The sequence below is a fragment of the Muntiacus reevesi genome, chromosome 3 (genome assembly GCF_963930625.1).
Source record: "Muntiacus reevesi chromosome 3, mMunRee1.1, whole genome shotgun sequence".
NCBI lineage: Eukaryota > Metazoa > Chordata > Mammalia > Artiodactyla > Cervidae > Muntiacus > Muntiacus reevesi.
The window spans coordinates 77345907-77362092 of record NC_089251.1 but is presented as its reverse complement, the minus strand read 5'-3'; the positions used below and the strand labels follow the sequence as shown (position 1 = coordinate 77362092).

Here is a 16186-nt window from a genome sequence, read left to right as displayed (position 1 = left end):
TGGACCCCACAGCCTTCACCTCACCTCTTCCTGTCCTGCTTCCCGACTAGGAGGCCTTCCAGTGAGTAAGTGCTGGCGGGCAGGGCGCTGCTGGTCATCACCATGCTACTTAGGCCCTTGCAGAACAGGCTCCCGGCCCACCAGACCTACTGGGGAGGCCAGGTGTCCCCTCTGGATCTGGGAACCCGACCCCTGGGGCTGAGGTGTTGCAATCCCTTGATGGTAATACGGTTCAGGGCTCTTATTTCTGTGGCTCGGGAAGCGAGAGCGGATGAGGGAGAGTGAAAGGGTTAATTTAATTTTGGCCGTTATTCCTTTTTGGCATCTGCAAGTTAGCTTAATAGGATCTCAGCTTTCCTGTTGCCTCACCAGTGAAACAGAAACCAGACCACAAGGGGGTCTGGAGATGGTTAAACGTTGATGCCTCCGGTGATGCGTCCTGGTGGGCTGTGGGGCCTCCTTGGAGATATCATTAGGAGATGATGCTAGAAACGCCAGGCTGGGCTCCCCTGTCCCCTGGGTGGGTGGGGGAAGGGGCAGGTCTTGGGCGGGGGCTGGGGGGGCTCGCAGGGAGGCCCAGCTCCAGACAGAGGGGCAAGCAAGTATGCGTAACATCCACAGGTGTGGGTGGGGTCCTGGCTGTACTGCCTTTCCATAAAACCTGGGAGTCCTAGCCTGCCAGGGTTCTTGCCTCACAGGATTCAGGGCATAAAACAGCACTCAGCTTGGCACAGAGCACTCAATATCTGTCAGCCCTACCAGACTTCTGGTCTTTCCCTCTCCCACTCCTCCACTCGGGCCTTTGGGATTCCCCTTCTCTCTTCCTGAGGTGCTCTTCCGGTTCTTCATTTCATGGCCAGCTCTCACTTCAGATCTCAGTCTGAATGTCACTTCCTCCAGGAAGCCCTCTGAAATCAGGCTGGCGGACCTCATGGTGCCCCGAACTTCCCTTTTCAGCCTTGTTCCTACCCTGCCCCATTTCTCCATCATGGTTTCCCCATGGAGAAAGCAGGGAATGTGGCTCCTTCACACTGGGGCCTTGGCGGCAGGCCCCGCAGAGGTTTGGCACCACTCACGACCTTGAGAGGGAGAGAGGACCGGGTGGGTGGGGGAGGGAAGGGTCACCGGTGCTCTGACCCACGGAGCCGCCCTCTGGGAGCCAGGAGAAAGGGGATTTAGCCAATCCTGAGGTCGGGACTCTCCTGCCAGGATCGCTTTTCTCTCCACTGTGGTTTTCATTATTTTTCATTCCCAGACTATTTTGGAAGCTGGCTGCCATGGGAACTGAGTCTTTGGAAAGCCCCGGCCTCTTTTCCCCTCCTGCCCACCACCCCCCCTCCTTCCATCTCCATTCCCTCTTAATTGGTTTTTAGTTCCCTGGCTTTCAGGCTGGTCTGTTTATTTTGATTGCAGCTCACAGAACAAATCCTTAATGAAGCAGCTTGTGGGGAGGGCCATTAGCAGCCGCCTGCCCCTAGGGAGTGGGGGAGGGGCTGGACCAGAGACTGCCGGGCCGCCCAGGAGGAGGCGGTGGCCAGGCGCGGGGCAGCAGTCTGTGGTTCGGGACCAGTCTTCCTTCAGTCTGGAGGAGGGAGAGAGAGCGGGTCCTCCCCAGGCTGTCTGCAGTCTCGGGCTGGAAGACCCCACAGCTCTTTTAAACAGCCCTTCACGGGGCTCCCCCAAGTCCTCCCAGTGACCCTGAAGTGGTACCTTCTATAGATGAGGGGAGTGGGGCTCAGAGAGGTTGAGGGACCTAAGGCACCCTGCCAGCAGGCCTGTGATCAGCAGCAATCAGACCTGTTTTTTCCTTGTATTCCCAGTTTCCCAGGGGTGTCACTCATCCTTAGGCTGAACTGGCAGTGTATGGTTCCAGCTAGGCTCTTCCAGACCCTGGCTTTGGGAGCCAAGGCCTCCTTGTCTGGTGCCTCAGTTTCCCCACCTGTGACTCTTGTGTGGAGCCACCTGGGCCTTACACTACTTACCGGGCAGCTTCTCAGACTGGGTGCGACTGTGTGTGCCCGCGCAGAGAAACAGATTGTATGAACGTGGGGCGCTCTGGTGAAGGTACAGAACAATGCACAGTGTTCCTAGCTGTAACCAGGCTAGAAACCCCCAGTCTCTTTGACTGTCTCCATCCTCAGGGTGACCTCAGGGGATATGGGTAGTTTTCCCTCTCATATTGACCTCATTCTGCCAGAGCCATTAAGTTTAGAAGCAAAGATGCATAGGGTGTTGGAATGGAAAGCTGCCTTAGTGATCAAGCCCAGTGGTTTTCAAACTAGTGTTAGGAGTTCCAGCTTTGGGACTGGGAGTCTGAGGACAGTAACAGGGGGAGCCAGCCTTCTCCCCATTGCTAGCTTCAGTCCAAAGGACTCAGCTTTTATCTGCTCTGTGTCACGGGGTCATGGCTTTTTTTTTTTTTTTTAGAGAAGAGGGATATCTTTTCTGTCCTGGTCATAGTTGGCTCTCCAGAATACAGTCTGATCAGATGGCCATCCCCCTTTCCTTTTCAGTGATTGGTTGGAAAGAGACACTTTTGACCAATGAGGTCTGATAGGGCCCTGTGGGAAAAGCTTCTTGCTCCTAAAAATCAAACACAAGAAATACATTCCCCTTCATTCTTGGCTAGGGGAGTGCCTGGTCATGATGTCTGGTACTGCGGTAGCCATCCTGTGCCCCTGAAGGAAGCCAGTTCAAGGACAGAGCTAATCTACAGAGAACTGCAGGGGGCCTGATGACATTGGTGGGCAGCTGACCATACCAAACCTAAGTGGTCCTGTCTTTGGACTTTAGCAGATGATAATTTTATTGTTTAAGCCTTATGGAATGCACTACCTTTTGGTTTTTGATTTTTGTTGTTTGCTTGCTTTTATCATTTGTGTGTGTGTGTGCTAAGTTGCTTCTGTTGTGTCTGACTCTTTGTGACCCTATGGACTGTAGCTCATCAGGCTCCTCTGTCCATGGGATTCTCCTGGCAAGAATACTGGAGTGGGTTGCCATGACCTCCACCAGGGGATCTTCCTGACCGAGGGTTGGAAACCTATCTCTTGCATTAGCAGGCAGGTTCTAGCACTGCCTGGGAAATTCTCTATTATTTACAGTTAAATGCAAATTAATTGATGTGTACTTTGAAAACTTTGACCTAGCTCAGTCCCCACATTCCAAAGACGAAGTGACTGAGGCCCAAGGGAATTGGCAGTGACGGGGTCATGGTCATGTCCTGACTAGTAACAGAGGTGGTCCAGCATCCGAGGACTTCTGACTGCTGGTCTAGGACTCTTGCTTTGGATTCACAGCTGGAGATCTGGTCTCTTGGGGTTGTCCCAGCTGGCATTGCCTTCTGGTCTCTGAAGGATCTGGGCAAGCTAGGGAGGCCCTGCATGGCTGAGAGAGTTGGGACCAAGGGAGCAACATAGACTGAGGGCCTCTTCAGTTGTTTTGGGCAGCTCCTGAAAAACGCATGGCAGATGGATAATCCATTTCTGCACCAAGCTCTGAGACTGAAAAGAAGAAGAAAGTTGAGACATTCAGGGTTAGCTATGTATACCAGTTAGGAAATAAGTTTGGCTGCTTAAAATAAACCTTCAACAAATTAAACAGTTATTTTTCTTATGTAATAGGAAATCTGGAGATAGGCAATCCAGGGTGATATAGCTATTCAAGAAGGTCATTAAGAGTCAAGACTCCTGCTATCTTCCTGCTCTGCCATCCTTCATTTAGAGCTTTTATCCTCATGATCATAAATGGCTGCACCACTTCCAGACATCACAACTGAATTCCAGGCTGAAAGAAGTGGATAAAGAAAAAATTTGTACTGGCTGGACCAATGTCTTTTTATCAAGAAAACAAAACCTTTCCAGAAGCCTCACTGTAAATTCTTTCTATGTCTCATTGGCCAGGAGTATAGACATCTTTAACTAGATTTGGAGGACCTGAACATTTTTAACAGGAAATTTTGCTGCCCCAGACAAACTCAAGATTTTGTTAGAAAGGTAAGAGAGGGAAGTGGATATTGGGAGGCAACCAGTAGTCTTCCACAGCAGGATTTGCACAATCTTAGCAGAGCAACTGAGCCAGAAATAAAACCCAGAGGGTGTGAGCCCCTCTCTGAAAGGTCCAAAGCTGCTCAGGCCTCAATTTGCTGCTTCCACGGTCTCCACCCTCTTAATCATCTCCTTCACAGATGTCAAAGTAATCTTTTCACGGCACCAGCTCTGTCACTTTAACTTCCTGACCTGAAATGTCCCTTTGCCCCTAGGATGCAGTCCAAATTCTTTGGCTTAGTATTAAAGGTCTTCTATCAGGCTGCAAACCAGGTCTTTGGGCCAATTCATTTCCTATCCCCATCCTCAGCTTGCCTTTCCCCCCATTTGGACATTGCCCCTTAAGTTATTCTTGTGGGCCATCTCCTATCCTTTTCTGCCTAATGGAATCCTACCACCTTTAGGGTCACCTCATCCCCACAACTGACTCAGTTGCTCTGAACCTTCCCTTTGTTTCCTTCAGGCATGATAACTTGTGTTACTCAGATCAAATATTTGTCCTGTACCAACCACCCCAGAATTTAAACTCCCTGAGGTGTGAAAACAGGCCTCATGTTTATAGACCCAAGTCTTACAAGTGGAAGATGCTCAGTAACTTTTCACTCTCCAGCAAAACAATTCATCTTGAGCAACCTCGAGCCAGGGGCTCTGCGAGAGTCCTTGGGTTATGGATGATTTCAAAATGCAGAAGTGGAAATATGCTCACAATTATGCTCACAGTGATTTAGAAAGTTGGGAAGCTGGAAAGTCTGTGTTCATTTGAACTGCTGTGGCCATTCAATAGGCAAGGATCCTACCTGTCTTGTTTACCACTGTGTCCCCAGCACACAGTTGTGTCCCTGGCATTCGTAGGCATTGAATGAATATTTATTGAAAATGATATGAGAAGGCACTAATGAACAACCAGCAGTTGGATCCAATAGGCCTGAGCTCCTTTGGGACTTACCCTGCAGCCTGGAAAAAGCTCTCTCATCTCTCAATCCTAATGGAGAGAGTTGAGCCTCTCAAGCCCCTCAGGAGGGACCACCCAGAGCCTCTTTCTCCTTCCAATTGTCCAGAGTCAGGACAACAGTGCGCCAGTCACGAACACAAGTGTCCTCCCATTTTGAAGGGCCACACACAATCTAGCAACCTGAGAGGCTAGGAAGTCACTCAGTGGTAATGGGAAGAAAAGAGACAGGAAGAAATGATTTTAGGGGTAGACAATAAACAGCATGTGCTACCTTTCTGTTTGAAGATAAGGGAATAGGGACTTGGAGAGATGAAGGGACTTGCCCAATGCCCCACAGTCAGTAAGTAGCAGAGCTGGGATCTATCTGGTTCTAAAACTTCTTTATTTCCAGTCTGTTACTTTCATGATGCAAGACCAAAGTGTGCATTGCAGTGTGTGCAAGGCTGGGTGGGATATTCAGAACCTGGGAACCTCTGTCTTGGGGACCAGTAGTATGGCATTTCAGACACAGGCCCTCTGGATTTATAACTCCTTCCCCTTGAAAATGGACTTTATTGGGTGGCAATGGATGGAGTGGGATAGAAGATGCTATACGCCTTCATCATTTTTTTTGTTTGGTTGGTTTTTTTGTTGTTTTTTGTTTGGCCATGCTGCGTGACATATGGAGTCTTAATTCCCTGATCAGGGATCAAACCCATGCCCACTACAGTGGAGGTGTGGAGTCTTAATCACTGGAACCCAGGGAAGTCACCTTCATCTTTTTTAAGCTCTTAGTTTTAGGCATAATATGCATTTAGAATCTGTGCGTGCTCAGTTGTGTCTGACTCTTTGTGACCCCATGAACTATAGCCCGCCCGGCTCCTCTGTCCATGGGGATTCTCCAGGCAAGAATCTGGAGTGGGTTGCCATGCTCTCCTCCAGGGGATCTTCCCAGCCCAGGGGATCGAACCTAGGTCTCCTGCATTGCAGGCAGATTCCTTACTATCTGAGGCACCAGGGAAGCCCCTGGTACACAGGATAAATCATCTACATTGTCTGGTTCCATAAGTGACGGCCATTATCACCACAGAATGACTGGGGCTGAGAACCAGAAGTGCCCATCAGTTGTGCAGTAACAACATCAGAAAACCTGGTGACTAGTGCAAGACTTCCTTTTTTAAATTAGAACTTTACCTTTTATATACTGGTCCTTGCCTTAGGAAACTAGCCAGTCTAAGCATGTGTCCTAGTCTGATATCCTGCTCTAAGAACTTCTGAGCCCCACAAGGAAGAGTAAAATAAAATGCATTCATTTCTCCTAACAAAGTGTTATTTAAGAACTGTCAGTGTAGTAGTCTCCCTTGCTGCTCTAGATCAATGAAAGTCAGTTTTACTTTATCACAACAACTTTCTCTAATTGGGCAGCGGTTTTCCGTTGATAACATCTAACAATTTAGAAAGCCCTCTAGTCTCACCCTTGTCTTGTACTACTTTGTCATAAACTTTATTTGTCTGTAAGGGGAGAGAATGGCCATAGAATTGCCAGCAGATGAGTACCAATGAGTCCATAGCCAAAACTAGTCCCAAGGATGAATAAGTTTAAGGTCTTGCTTGGTTGGTGACCTTTAAGGGGATGAACTGTAGCTTGGCTGTCCATCTGAAAATGCTGCAGGCTCCATTTTCCTCCATCCTGACTTTATGTCCCAGAGGGTAGATTTGGGAGACAAAAATCTCCAAAACCTCTTTTGCTGAAGAATGCAGCTGAAGATAGCTAACCTTTGATTGGGAGCCTAAGATAGGAGGTGTAGAAGTGACTCTTTTGGCCACCTGTTATTAACTTACGTGGGGTCATCTCAGTTCAAGTCTACTTCTCCACCAGGCTGAAGGCCCACTCTTTGTAGGATTCTCATTGTAACCCAGGTTCTTGTGCATATTTTACAAAATGGCACAACCTCTCCAAGAACAGCCTGGAATTAAAGTGGCCAGGTTGGGGAACTTACAATATCACCCAAACGGCCCATCTTAATGGTGCCTTAGACCAGGAATCAATAAACTTTTTCTGTATGGGGCCAAATAGTCAATGTTTCAGACTCTGTGGGACTCAGAGTCTGTGGCAACTCTTCAGCTCTGCCGTTGGGGTGCAAAAGCAGTGATAGACGGTACATAAACAAATAGGCATGATTGTGTTCCAGCAAAAACTTATTTACAAAAAAAAAAATCCATGGGCTAGAATTGGCCTGTGGGCTATAGTTTATTGAACCCTGCTCTAGTGCATACCTTAGCTGCCAACAACATAATCTTGGCAAAACAGTAAAGGTGGGGCATGCCTGGGAATCAAGACCTCAAGGCCCATTTGAAAACTTCCCAATGAATGTAATACAATTATCCCTTTTAATGGAATATGAATATGTTCTGCTGTTTTTGTTTGTTGTTGGCTTTGGGAGCATGTTTGTTTTCAGATTTGTTGAAACCTTTCCTTGTTGAAGAGCATCAGAATGAACCATTCAATTTTGTGTTTCCTACTAGAGGGGTCCCTGTCTGCTGCTGTAATGATGAGGACCTCCCCACTACCCCGTATTCCTGAGATGATCATCAAAGAGTTCTACAAAAAGACATTACTGCTTACCCCAAATTCCTCATCAATACCACCCCCAAACTTCAGGCAAAGTAGAAAGGATGAATGGAATTTTCAAATTAAACTTAGCCCAGCTTTCAGAAACAGCTGAATTTCCCTGGTTCAAAATCCTGCCCTCAGCCTTTCAACTGCTTTGAAATAGGATTTTATTTATTTATTTATTTTTTTGCCACACTGGACAGCTTGTGGGATCGAACTCAGGCCCTGGCCAGCGAAACTAACCACTGGGCAGAGTCCTAACCACTGATCCCAAGATCAGCTCCTTGGAGAGTACATCAATTCTCTCCTCGTGAGCTGGTAACAGGCCTCCTCAAGTATCTAGGACCATTACCTCCAATTATTACCTGTAGTCTTACACTCTACCCTGTTAGGAGCTTCGATAGCCGAATACCGCAAGGGGTCCATATCATAGGCCAGTTTTACTATTAACATCCTCCTACTCCATGCCCGTACAAACAAAAACTTGGTTTTTGGAAGAAACATCATAGAAATGTAGCCCTTGGACACTGATGGAAAAAGACGTTAGCAGTTACTGATAACAACCTAGAAGAGTGGTAGAATTCCAGGGGTTTGATTTTTGGATGGATGCTTCCCAGTTAAAGAAACACAGATCATCCTTGGCAACTGGAGGGCCATCTCAAACAGTAATTTTCCAGTGAGGATGGTTAAGACTCCCCCCAAAGCAGATCTTCTGAAGGAGACTCTATTAAGAATTTCTGAGAATCTGGGGAGACTACCCTCAGACCTTCGTATTAAGCAGATGAAAGCATGAGATGGACGTGCTTCCACATCTTCAGAATAATATTGCTCAGATGCCTAGAGTCACAAATGAACACACTCTCCTTTGTCTAACACTCTTCCTTTTTCATTTTTGCCTATTTTTCCTTACTTTGCTCTTTTGTGGCAACAGTTTGCTGATAGTATGGCTGCTTCTCCATTGCCTAAGTTTTATTGAGAAAATGTCTGTGGTCACCATCATATTTATTGTTTCTGTTATTCTTATTTTGGTTCTATCCATAAGAGATATCAAGAGATTATCCAACTTTACCATTAGGCATCTACATCCTCAGTAGAGTCTGTGCCCCACTAGAGGACAACTTGTGTGTGTGTGTGTGTATGTGTAGAAATCCGGCCTTAAATTTTGAGAGATGTTTAGGTATTTAAGATCCCAACACCCTCTGTGGAATTTGTCTCACTGAAGCATGCCTCAGGGAACTTAACAAAATGAAGTCACATAACTTATAAAATGGTAAGACACACCAGGTAATTCTAGAAAATTACCTGCAGGAAATAATGATTCACTTTTTACGTGCACCATCCAAATGGTGATTTCTATAATGAGGGATATATCAGTGGAAGACAGAAACTCTTTGTCACCCCATGGACTGCAGCACGCCAGGGTTCCCTGTCCTTCACTATCTCCCAGAGTTTGCTCAAACTCATGTCTGTTTAGTCAGTGATGCCATCCAACCATCGCATCCTCTGTCATCCCCTTCTCCTCCCACCTTCAGTCTTTCCCAGCCTCAGGGTCTTTTCCAGTGAGTCGGCTGTTTGCATCAGGTGGCCAAAGTATTGGAGCGTCAGCTTCAGCATCAGTCCTTCCAATGAATATTCAGGGTTTCCTTTAGGACTGAATGGTTTGATCTCCTTGCTGTCCAAGGGACTCTCAGAGTCTTCTTCAGCTGCTGCTGCTGCTAAGTCGCTTCAGTCGTGTCCAACTCTGTGCGACCCCATAGATGACAGCCCACCAGGCTCCCCTGTCCCTGGGAGTTTTAAATTCTTTGGCCCAATGAAAATGGACAAATAATCTTATATTTTCTGTTAGCTAGCCAGGGAGTTATCAATGCCATTGTCAACATTTTGTGTTTCACCTGGATAAGTATTACTTGACTAGATATAACAACCTATTTGAAACTGAAGGAGATGGCCACGTTTCTAATAAACTCAAATGGATTCTAGGACGTGATTTTTAACCTGGTTTCAGTAATGTAGGATTCCACAAAGCCTAAACACCCTTTTCGTCTTCATGTCCATGGTGGTTGCCAAGTGCAGACTCTCTGGAGTCTTGACTGTTGGTGTACAAATAAAATCACATCATATGTTTCAACAGCTCATCACCTGGCGAATGGAACAGGGAGGTCAGATTCATCCAACTCCCAGCTGTTATTTCTGTGATGATAACGTCACCTGGCACCCTGACAGTGATGTAGAGGCTGCTTTTGTGGCTGACCTTTTCGTTTGGACAGAGAATGGCCATAAAGAGAAGGGTCTGGAGGATAAGAACCAGTACCCTTCTCCCATCAATTATGCAGTTATCACCAGGGCCTGTCTGGATTTCCGTAACACTTTGTTCTTCACTCATCACCTTGCCTTACTTGAGACGACCTTTGCCTTAAGAAAATAATCAGTCCAAATAGTGGTTCCACTTCTGATACCCACCTTCTACTAGAACAATGAAAACCATGGCCTCTCTTCTAAGAAGACGTTGTTTCAGGAGTCTGTCTACACCTTCTACCTCAGTGCGGTGGGTCAATAAGACTCAGTCTGCTCGTGTCATCTCAGGTTATATTTGGGATAGAAGGAATTATGTTGGATTTGTTTTATTACCTTACACATTTAATATCTGGTCTAGAATCCTCTGGAAAAAAATTCATGTTTTAAATGTTCTTCTGACAAAAACGTTTTGAATTTTTTGAGGAAAAGAGCTATCCAAATCCAGGAAGAGACCCAGTATGCATGCCTTAAAGAATTAGTTAATTAATTCCTTTGTTTATTTAACAACCATTCGGGACAACTGTTCTGTACAGAACCCTGTGCTAGGTGACAGGAACATAGCAGTGAGCAAGGCAGAGGAGGTGTTACCTTTGGTTAGCTCACAGAGGTGTTTCTTGAAAGCATGAGCAGTGCTTTATCTCCTTCATTAGTTCAGCCAGTTCTGCCCATCCATGGCCCATGGCTAGGGGAATGCTCTGAGGATTATCCAGGGTGAAATAGTCTCCTTGCTATACAGCTGCGGCAGTAAGTTCATATGCTCAGAATTTTCTCAATATCATAGAATTCAAGAGTTGGAAGGGAACTGGGACATAGTTACCTAGCTTTTTATTATGTAAATTGTATCTATTTTATAAACTAGTAAACTGAGGCCAAAGAAAACTGAGGCCCAGAGATACTGCAAAACCTGTCCCAGAATCACAGAGCAAGTGTGTTTGCTGTGTGTGGGTGTGATTATGTACAAAAGGGGCATACAGATCATGCATTTTAAATAAAATGAGTCAGAATCAAGATCATTAAAAACAGGCTTTCTGGGAATTCCCTGGTGGTCCAGTGGTTAGAACTCCATGCTTTCACTCCTGTGGGCCAGGTTTAATCCATGGTCAGGGAACTGAGATCTTGAAAGCCACACAGCTCAGTCATTTTTTAAAATGAGTTTTCTGAGATTCCCAAAATTGGTTAAGAACTCTAAGTCTTTATCTTTAAAAGCAAAAGATTGTTCAGTTTGAATATTGCAACATCAGTGTTTCCTCTGTTTGGGGAACATTCGGGTTTTTAAAACTTGAATTAAAAATATCACATAAATTATTCAGAAACATCCTCTACTATTTACATAAAGCTCACATCCCTGTTGCTGTGTTAGAAATAGCACGTTATAGCCCCACACTGATATCTAGGGTTGAGAGTTGCGGGGAGTAAGACCCTTAAGAGGCATCAGGTCCCTTTCCCTGAATAGACAGGCAATTCTGAGACAGAAGGGGCCACTCAGAGACAGAGACCCTTGTGCCCACCTCTTCATTGTGGAGTTAGGATCGGCCCTCCCAGACTTGCTGACCCCTGAGTGACCCTTCCAAATTCAGATAATCCGGTAAGGGTCAGCCCACCAGCCCATCACCAGCCGCTCCATCAGAGCCTGAAATGCCCTGGGCTGGGATGAAGGGAAGCGGGGGCCCTTGAGACTGACCTCCCCTCGCCAGTGGAGATAGTCTGTTAGGTCTGGTGTGAGGTCTGACAGAGTTGCCCCAGGCCGGGGAGTCAGGAGGGTCTTGTTTCTTTTCCAAATTGCAATTGTTGAAGGAAGAGGGACTTCATTTAGAACCAGCCTGGACCAAAATTTGCTTTGTTCTTTGGGGATCTATTCTTTTTTGCAGAGGCGCTCTGAAGGGATGGCTGAAAATGGCACCACCAGGGTAATGTGAGGGGAGTGGAACCATATGACGGAGGGTAAACCTCAGAGAATCTGAAGCTGGTTCACAGACAGCAGAGTCCACTGGAGGGGAGATCAACAGAGACAAACTTAATCCCTGTCCTCAAATAGACCTGCCCATCGGGCTTTAGCAAAAGCCTCTGTGCTTTTCCTCTGTTCCTGGAGAATTTAGACAAAACAGCCTTGAGCCCCATGAGGCAGGGGAGCAAAAGGCCCTGCCCAAGTAAGGCCCACCCCAAATGGGACTGGGGCCTTCATGGGTCTGATGAGGTCTGCGCCTGGAGGGACTGAGGCTGGTGGGCTATTGGGAACAGGGCCCTGTTGGGGAAGAGGGGCCTTAGCGTGTCCTTGGAGCTGGGAAGGACCTGAGATCATCTAATCCAATCCCTTCACTCTGGGGGATGAACAGTGAGGAACAGAAGGGGCAAGGCCTGCAGTCTCATATAGGACCTATTGCATTTCAAGTGCAGAACTTCTGACTCCTAGTCAAACCCTCTTCCCAGGTCCTCAGCCTGAGTGGAAGTTTAGGGTTTTTTGTTCATTCCTTTGTTCATTCATTCATTCATGTGTTCCTTGAATTGTATAAGCTATAATTGTCCAAGCTTTGTACCTTGCTTTGTGTAAGATCTGTGGAAGAGTCAGAGGAAGCTCACTCTATTATCTTTGCACCTCAGGAACTTAAACTCTGAGCACACAAATGCCCACAGAAACGCACACATAAAAACACATGTATGCATAAGAACATGCATGCATATGCCCATGCACACACAAGTAATTTGTGATGGAGAACCCTATAGTTTCTTCCATAATAACCTTATGGACATAAAGGTATGTAACATGTGCTGGGGTGGGTGCAACTCTATTTTTCAAAGAGCACATCTTGGCCTGGACCTTAGAGATGATCTATTTTATGTTTCTGCCCAGCTTCCTGGACACTGGCTTGCACAAATGCCAGAATTTGGGGGATGGAATTGAATTGATTTGAAATGAAATGGAACTTAGCTAAGTGTAGAGATAAGGCCCTGGATAGTGGGTGCATCAAAAAGGTGAGTTGGGGGAGAAAAGGGCATCAAAAAAGTGAGAAAGAGAAGGGCATTCTGGGTTGAAGGACTAGCTAAAGGATAGTAATAATATTAGTTATCATTACTTGACCACCAACTGTGCATCAGCCACTAAGTCATTTATGTGTATGTACGTGATGTCATTTAGTCCCCATGATAAACATGTGGCGGTGCCATTATTATCCCCAAATTATAGATTGGAAAACAGGCGCAGACAGAGTAAGTCACTCTTCCAGTTAGTAAATAGCAGAAGTGGAATTCCAGCAGGCCTTCTGGCTTTAGAGCCTCCTCCTGTCTGTGCTGTGTGAGAGAGCTTCTCTTTGCTCAAATGCGACAGCATTGTTTGAATAAAAATGAATGTTCCTCTCAAGAGTGCATGAGGGGAGATGTGTGGATGTGTAAAACTTGGTGTCATCTTTTGGAAAAATGGCGTGGCAGCACGTGTGGAGAGAGCATTGAGGGCATGCACTCTCTTTGACTCAGTATTTTTCATTTCTAGAAACAGAGCCAAAGAAAATAATCAGAAATGTGCGCTAAGGTGCACAATTGGAAATGAGCTACATGTTCTCCAATAGGGAGTGGTTACATGCTGCTGCTGCTGCTAAATCACTGCAGTCGTGTCCGACCCTGTGCGACCCCATAGACGGCAGCCCACCAGGCTCCCCTGTCCCTGGGATTCTCCAGGCAAGAACAGTGGAGTGGGTTGCCATTTCCTTCTTTAATGTGTGAAAGTGAAAAGTGAAGGTGAAGTCGCTCAGTTGTGTCTGACTCGTAGCGACCCGATGGACTACAGCCCACCAGGCTCCTCCATCCACGGGATTTTCCAGGCAAGAGTACTAGAGTGGGGTGCCATTGCCTTCTCCAGAGTGGTTACATAAATTGTAGCATAGTTCTACAGCAAAATATAATGCAGGCTTTAAAAATTAAAAGTCCTGTTCGCTCTCTTAGTTTGTGTCTTGAGTGTACACTGAGGAAAGGTGACTGTGATCTTTGACAAGAGTCCCCCTGTCAGGAACAGCAAGAAGCTGGGGTTGGGACCCCTGGCCAGTTCTGGGGGAGGCAGTGAGGCCAGGCAGAGGTGAGGCCTGCCGAGGGGGAGTGAGTCTCAGCTCCAAGTGATCCTGACCCCTGGGAGGGGCCTTGGCCATCCAGCAGCCAGCCTGGGCCCTGGCACCGGCTCCAGTCTCTGGGTTTAAAGAGCTTTAAAAGCTCATTAAAAAGGTTCCTTAGACATCAAATGGCTCTTAAAAATCAATATTTTGATGATTTAAGTGCAAAGGAATCAGAAACATATGGATCAAATTGCCCTCAAATTATACAGACTTTAAAAAAAAATGTGTTGGTCTTTAGCAAGCCCCAAATATTTGAAAAACAGATAGAGACATTTTCCTCTTCTCTAGACATAGCTCAGTGAGGTCAGCTTGGAGTCCAAAAGGAGGTAAGTGGGAGTGGGGCGGGGTTCAGAGGGAGACAGAAGGATATTCCTGCAGGCAGCGCCTGGCCATGGAGGCGGGGCTGCAAATGTCAACTGTGTGTGTGTGTGTGTGTGTGTGTGTGTGTGTGTGTGTGTGTGTGCGGTGTGTGTGTGGTGTGTGTGTGTGTGTACACATAAGCATATATGAGTAAGCCTGGGTACATATTCTCCTCTGGGTCTGCCCAGACTCTCCTGAGCCTACTTCCCATGGCCAGTCCCATCCCTCTGCGTCTTGGCCGTATATATATATTTGTGTGTCCAGTGTTGTTTCCACCTAAGGTTTGAGGAGTAAATCCCTTTGGTTCATCCTTCTGGGGTCCATCCTCTCTCTCCAGGCATCCTCCTGCAGTGGATGAGGTGCTGCCTGTCCCTGGAAGCTTCAAGCTGGGATCGACACAAGCATCACTTGGCCCAGAAGTGATCGAACATTTCTCAGCTGTGAGCTAGTTCTGCAAATGAAATCTTAGGGATAAAGCCCGGTTGTGTAACTGATAAAACAGGAGTTACTTAGGCCCTGATTCTTTCCTGTAGAATGCTTGAGCTCTGAGAGCAGAGTTTGAAACCCACAAACCTCATCCTCAATCCTTGTTTTGCAGACAAGGAAACTAAGGCCCGAGGCACGAAGACCCGCAGCACACCTACAGAGCCAGAGGAACACGGTTGCACACCTCGCTTTAGCTTGTGTGTGTGCGTGTGTGCTAAGTCGCTTCAGTCGTGTCCAACTCTTTGAGACCCCATGGACTGTAGCCCGCCAGGTTCCTCTGTCCATGGGATTCTCCAGGTAAGAATACTGGAATAGGTTACCATGCCCTGCTCCAGGGGATCTTCCCGACTCAGGGATTGAACCCACATCTCTTGTGGCTCCTGCTTTGCAGGTGGATTCTTTACCACTGAGCCACTGGGAAAGCCCTCATTTTAGCTTACCTCAGTCCAAAGCATTAAATATTTCTGCCCCTCCCCTTTCTTCTGATGCAGCACAAAGCCTTGCTTGGGGTGGTAGGTGACAGAGCCCACAACACCTTGGTGCCAGTCTTGTGGTGACGATGAGGTTTTGAAGATGACTGTCCTGTGCTTAATTCCACCTCTGGGAGGAGGCAGTTGGGATGGGAGTGGGGAGCTCCCGCTTTTGAAATCTGCTGCTTGAGCCTTCAAAAAGAGGAGACAGGCCATACCTGGAACCCTGAGATGAGGACAGAGTGGCTCCAGAGGAAACAGGATGGGGGCCAGCTGGTTTCCCATCTCCAGCTCCTCCCTTCAAGGTCCCCCCACCCAGTTATCCAGGGAGAGTCTTGGGTGAGAGACCAGTGCTTTGGTAGGGATGGAAGTGACTATGGAGGCCCCGCGGGCATTTGTGGGGCACCCACCTCCCTAGCTAGTCTCATTTCTGGGCTGGGAGTTGGCCCTCCTCACTGGGCCCCTTACACCTCCATTTCTCTTGCCCCAAGGAATGTGCCGCTTCCCAGGCCTGTGACATCTCCACAGGACAGGGGCTAGTTCTCTGTCCTGGCCCCAAGAATGGCTTGGGGAGCACTGGCCTTTGTTGGGGTTGGGGTGGGGGCTTGTGGGCCCATTAGGCAGGCTCTGGTTGTCTCCTCGCCTCTCCACCCCCACCAGCGCCACCAAGGAGGCTTGCTAATTATTGCAATGATTTCCACCTCGATGGGCAAATCTCATTGGCCAGAGTAGAGACTTGGGGCACTCCCCGCACCCCATACACACACACACATACACAAGCTGAGGAGTGGGGAGCGGGGTAGAATATCAGGAATGGAAATGAGAGAGAGATGGACGGGGTTGGTCAAGGGTACCAAAGAGGATGACCATCCGCTGGCATCTGAGGCTGG

The 16186-nt window shown here is 47.3% G+C and overlaps 1 long non-coding RNA gene across 1 annotated transcript in view; it reads left to right on the top strand.

Annotated features, from left to right (window-relative positions):
* The window catches only part of LOC136164431 (uncharacterized), a 152851-nt gene that overhangs the window by 77563 nt on the left and 59102 nt on the right, over positions 1 to 16186 (top strand). The window contains exon 3 of the long non-coding RNA XR_010662352.1: positions 14939 to 15123. This is a non-coding gene — a long non-coding RNA (uncharacterized lncRNA). The remainder of the gene's footprint in view (positions 1 to 14938; positions 15124 to 16186) is intronic.